Source organism: Lygodium microphyllum, chromosome 14 (assembly GCF_053477565.2).
Source record: "Lygodium microphyllum isolate KBCC chromosome 14, Lygodium_microphyllum_v1.1.10, whole genome shotgun sequence".
Lineage (NCBI taxonomy): Eukaryota > Viridiplantae > Streptophyta > Polypodiopsida > Schizaeales > Lygodiaceae > Lygodium > Lygodium microphyllum.
In genome coordinates this window covers 64,693,326-64,699,785 of record NC_141148.1, presented here as the reverse complement: position 1 = coordinate 64,699,785, position 6,460 = coordinate 64,693,326, and positions in this window count along the sequence as shown.

Here is a 6,460-nt window from a genome sequence, read left to right as displayed (position 1 = left end):
GAAAATCTTGATTCTTTTTCCAGCAATAGGCACTCTAAGCACTGTTCCATCCAATTCTGTCAGCTCATATGTTGCATTATCAAAGACATGTCTGACTATGTATGGCCCAAACCATCTTTTCACCATCTTCCGAAGTGTAGTATGCTGATTTTCAAGGCTGCTATCAAAGACCAATACCCAATCTCCCTCTTCTATTGCTCTAGGCCGCAAGCGATGCCTGCTATCAAACCTGTCCTTGTTCCTTAGTCTAGCAACTTTCAACCTGTCAATAGCTAGCTGAATATCCTCAGGTCTCCTCTCCAACTGTCGAATCCGAAGAGCTAAGAGCTCCTCTCTCGTCAAATCCTCCTGCCAAGGTAAAACTGACCAAGTCAAAGCACAAGTTTCAATCGGCATAACAGGTTTCTGACCATACATCAACTCTGCAGGCATATATCCTGTAGTAACACTATGAGTCGTACGATCAGCCCATAAAGCAAATGGTAGAAGTCTCGGCCATTCTCCAATCCGTCCTCTGCATGCTTTGGCTAATGCTTTCACTATTGGCGGATGCCCTCTTTCACTCTTCCCATTTCCCTCTGGATTGTATGCTGTAGTTAGAGCCAATTTGATTCCTAGCTGAGAGAAAAACTCCCTAGCTTCATCTGCATCCAATTCACCACGATCTGCAGTGATCTTACCCACACAACCATACCTGCAGAAAATTTCCTCCAATAAGAACTTACACACTGCACTAGTGGTCTTCGTTCTCAAAGATCTGTCCTCAACATGATTAGTAAGATCCTCTCTAGCCAAAACAATGTACCTCATCTGCCATAGACCCATAGGCATGGTAACCAAATCAACTACCCACTTATAATGAATGTATAGCGGATAGGTCGGATGAAGCTCATCTCTATGACGCACTACTGAATACATCTGGCAGTCTCTGCAAGTCTCAACAAAGTGAGAAACATCTCTGTACATGCCTTTCCACCAATATTTCTCCCTGATCTTCTCATAAGTAGCCCATACTCCTCTATGACCAGCCCAAGGACTCTCATGAAACTCTCTCATTACCTGTAACTGTGTCTCTCGATCGCAGACAACCCGCAAAGGTAATCCGCCTCTTTTCTTCGGATGCCTCCAAAGAAATCCATCCTTGAGAAAATAACCATAGGCTTTCCTTCTGATCTTTTTGAACTCTTCATCTGTCCATTCATCTCTTTTGCTTAGTGTACTAAGGTACCTGCCAATCTGCAACCAATCTCCAACATAGAGCTCTTCTGTGAAAGCTACAATATCATAAACATGACAAACATGATCAACCATAGTGGCTGAAATTTCTGCATCATCCTCTTCTGCAAGTAGAGTCTCCTCATCATCATACCTGGCTCTAGACAACATATCTGCAACTGGATTATCCTTCCCTGCTATGTGTTTAAATTCTGGATTTAATGACTTGATGTATGCAATCCATCTCAACATGGCTATATCCGGAGTAGAGCAACTCGTGATCATACCAATCAATGGCAAGCAATCTGTCTCTACCACAACTGAAGCTCCAATAAAGTACTCCTTGTCACTTTTGAGAGCCGTCACAATCCCCAATAACTCTCTCTTGATTTGCGGATATCTCCTCTGTCTCTCGTTTAGGACTTTCGCCCCAAACCGAATAGCATACCTATTTCCATCTGCATCATCTTGACCCACAGCCCAACCTATGCCAATTGGACTAGTGTCAACTGTCAATACAATAGGCCTATCACAATTATAATCCGCTTTTCTGAGAGTAGGAGCATTCTGCAATAACTTCTTCAATTTCCGCATGGCTTTAGTGTGGCTCTCATCCCAATAGAATTTCTGCCCCTTTCGAAGCAGCTGATACAAACAATCTGCAATGTGTGCAAAATGAGGTATCCAAATCATATAAAACACACAAGCACCAATGAATCTCCGTACCTCTGAAGTAGTAGAACAATACTCTGCAATCTTGCCTATAGCATTCACCTTATCAGGTGAGGGTTTCCTGCCATAATATCCACACATATGTCCAACAATGACAACCTCATTCACTCCAAAAACAGATTTTTGCCCTGAAAGTGTCAAGTTCACTTCTTCTAACCTGGCCAAAATCTTCTCACATGCTGAAATATGATCAGCCACAAAGTATCTGCATCCCTGCTCATTTAGGCTCTCATTCTTCTCTTCTTCTGCACACCCCTTAATGGGCACATCATCCAAGAAAGGCATAGTAAGCTGAGGTATGTAATCACGAAGGACCTTATGCATGGCATTCATCATATGCGCAACAGAATTAGTGGCACCTTGAGGCAAGGTACACATCCTCACAAGCCCAATAGGAGTTCTCATGGTGGTTATGTCCCTGCTTTCCAAAGCCAGCTGAAACTGATCATAACCTGAATACAAATCACCCAAAGAATAGATGGCACGTCCAGCAAATGCCTCTGCAAACTCATCCACAACTGGACCTATACCAACATTCCTGATGGTAACTCTGTTCACTGGATGCATGTCCTGAATAAATCGAAGAGTACCATTCTTCTTTGGAACTGTAAACCACCTGTTTGAGTATGGTGCAGATGAAGGCTCAAGGATTCCCATCCTGATTTTCTCATTCAATAAATCAATCAGTTTTGGCAAGTGTGCTTTAGGCACTGGAATAGGTCGGAGATTCCATGGAATATGAGGAATAGTAAAAATGACCATAGGAGCAACAATATCAGGATTCACACATCCAATCTCATGTGGGACAAAAGCAAATCCCCTTCCATGACGCTCAAGCATCTCCTGAAAGCATTGCTTCTCCGTGGGTAACAAGAAATCACCATTTCCAATTTTCAATTCAGCAAGTGTCTCTGCTGAAAATTTATGACCAATATGCTCCGGATTCCTCAAAATTTGCTGTTTAGCAGCCCTCTCTATTTGCTGATCACTGTCAGGTGGAAGCGGTACAGCAACCGGCTTCACCTTCTTATCCACAGTTTTGTATTTCGTGTCAACCCTGGCTTCATTATGCTCTTCTGCATTACATAAACCTTGCTGTAAATCAGCAATTCTACACTCCAATGGCTGAATATTCTCAGCCCTCTGCTCTATGGACTGCATAGAAACAGCCCCAAACTCTGAATGCTGAAATATTTCAGCAGTAAACTCTGTTGGCTGAAAATTTTCAGCCCTCTGTCTCTCTGAAAGCTGATCATAACCAGCTGGAAACTCTGTTTGCTGAATTTCTTCAGCACTCAACACTCTTTACTGAGTTACCTCAGCCTCTAACTCAATCTGTGACATAAAATCTGCAATTTCATGAAACATGTCCAGGGACTGCACTAATACATTACCATAACAATTCAGCATATCAGTTTTCAGCATATCTCCCATCTCTGTCATCATATCTGCACAAATCACACTGTCATACATACCATCTATGTGCTCATCATCCTCCAAAATTCCTGCATTTTTCAAATTTTTCTCCTTCCTGCATATATACTGCCTGGCAGCTCTAGACAATCTAGAAGTCTTCTGATAGCTCATCGAACTGTTTGCTGAAATCCCAACATAACCGGAGGAGAAAACACTACTGCTGCCAGGAGGCGAGAACTCCAATCTCCTCTCCTCTGTACCACCGTCGTCTCGCGAAACGGCGGTACCTAATGAAAACCCGAATCCCTCACAGTGGGCAAGGGTGCATCTCTGAGAGTATCCCCATTTCTAACATGGTTCACACATACAGTCATAAACTGAACTGCTCTCATACCATCTTTACTGCGAATCCGTGCATAAGCAGATCCATCATCCATGACCTTTGTCTCCATGCGCATCTCTGTAATGAATGGCTGACCAAGAATTATGGGATAAGAGCATGAATCCTGCACAAAGAAATGAAAATCCTCCTCTACATCACCAATAGAAACCCTGACACTAGGGCAAGCAGCATATAAATCACCTGCAGTGTTATTGGCGGCTCTCATACGCCACCCATGCTCTACATCCATAGGCCATCTGTTACTCTCATAAACTCCACGAACAATGAGATTAATCTCTGAGCCATGATCAACCAATGCAACATAAGGCACCTGTTTTTCTCCAACCTTTACCATCGTCTCTGTAGTTGCCCTAGCCCAATGGCTCCGCGAAAAGTGACTACGCGGTATCAAAACAGGCTCATCAATTTCAGCATAATGCATAGGCTGAACCCTCTTCTCTACCTGCGGAAAAACAGAAGCATTATCAACCATAACCTCATCATCATCCTCATCCAACTCTCCAATCAAAACTCCCTGTGTATCAGTGGTAGCCAATGCATGTCTTTTCCTCTTCAGGACCTCCTGAAACTGATCCTGAAACTCTCTTTTTGAGATGCCCAAAATCTCGGAAATAGTGAAAGTCACCTCACTGCCAAGTATCTTATCATTAAAGATTTTCTTCATATCTGTAGATGTCTCAATGTCGGACATCAATCTGAATCCTGGCTGCTTTCTCTCTCTAGGCTCTTGCCTCTTTTCCCTCTTTTGAGCATCCTCCATCTGTCGATCTGGCCCTGATCGTGAAGACGGTCCTGCAGTAGGTGGAGTAACAAACTCACCCCCTCTAGTCTTCTTAGTTGCACTTGGATTTTCTTCATCTCTCTTACGCTTCTCCTCAACAAATACATCTGCACCAAGAGATTTAGCCAAATAAGCATAAATAGAATACCTGTCAACAGGCGAGTCCCAACCTGTCTCTGATCTGATACTAGAGCCTGCGCTAGTCAAAACAGTTTGCTGAATTTTCCCCTTGTTTGCAGTCTCCATAGCATAAGTCCATAGTGCGGACTGAGTCTCTGATCCCTTCTCAATCTGTACTCCATATGCAGAAGCATCACCTCTAGCCGTCACATAAGAAGTACGCGCAGCCATGTCCTCCACTAACTTCTTCATTCCACCTTTACCAAAGTTGGTAGCAAGTGGAGCTCCTGTCTCAGTCAACCAAATCTTACCATCTTGCCCCCAATATACCAAATTCTGCCTCCTTGCATCCTGGAAAGAGTCACAATCCCTGCAATGCTGATGCTCCGTACTATCACACCAAATACATCTCCGATCTCTCCTAGGTGCACTAGGAGTACTCCTAGGTGCAATAGGAGCACTAGAAGAAGTAGCAGGCGCAGTCGAAGCAAACTGCTCCTTCAACTTACCCACCAACTCCGCTTTGACTGACTCAAGTGTCAAATCTGTGATTCCTTTGATTATGTCATCAAGAGAAGTAGGCACCGATGGAGCGGATGGTTTTGGAGCAGAAGGTGTAGGCATCGGTCGTGGAACAGGAGGAATAGGTGGAGTAGAAACAGTAGGCACTGGCATAGGCCAAGAAACTGGCTGAGGAGGAGAAGAAATAACAGGGATAGAAGTAGGCATAGGAGCTGATGATGGTGTAGGTGTCATGGAACCATTCTGTAGACGAGTCTTCCATATCCTCCTCTTGGTCAATGTCGAAACTGCATCCTGAGCATCCTGCCAATCAGTTTTAAGACTCATAGGCTTTGTGCGATCTTCAAGAAGCTCACCCAATTCTTCTTGAAGAGCAGGATCTGCAGCTTGCAAGAAAAGCTCAACTTTTTCAACATCCAATGCTCTTTGTTCAATGACATCAACCTGACTATACCTCTCTTCGAATTCTCGAATCAACTCCGAACCAGCAAGACCTTTGTTTGGCATGTAGACCCACTCTCGGAATGACCGCCGAGTAGCCATACCAAAGTCCTCAAGGAAGTATTCTTCTTTTAGAGCCTTCTTAAAATCTTGCCAATGTATATTTTGAATAAATAAATCAGTCACCTTTGTCCTCAAAGCAGGTGTGACAAGACGAAGGAAGTACTTACTCATAAGTCCAGCAGGAACTCCAAAAAACCCCATCTTGATCTCATATGTCTTCAAATATGCTGAAACATTACGCCCGTCAAACAGCTTCTTCTCACTCTCAACTGCTTCAATAGCCTTAGTCGCGCTGTTTGCATTCTCCTGCTCCGAGTAGAGTTGCCTTTGCTGAGACAACTGTTGTTGATGCAATTGTTGTTGCTGCTGCATATAAGAGAGGTTACCCCAGTCGGTACACCGGATGTAGAGGGGTCTCCTGGATATGCCCAGGAGCATGGACGGAGATGGGAGAGGACCCATCTTAGGTAGACTCCTAGGGGTTATGGATACCTGGTTGATAGTAGGTCAGGAGCCATCATCATGAATGATGAGGGGAGGAGGGTGATGGCTCGCATGAGAGAGTTGTGCCAACAAGTTTTTCGGCACAACGTCCTGGATCATTGGAAGAACATACCGGAGGGGAGCAAGGACTACATTGTAGCATCCTTGCACGAGGAGTTTCCGGTGCCAGTCGCAGTAGGTAGATTCTCTACGGGCTGGATGATGGATTGCATGCGTGCATACATGTCACATAGACGATCCGACGCATGCAAGGCAATCAAGAG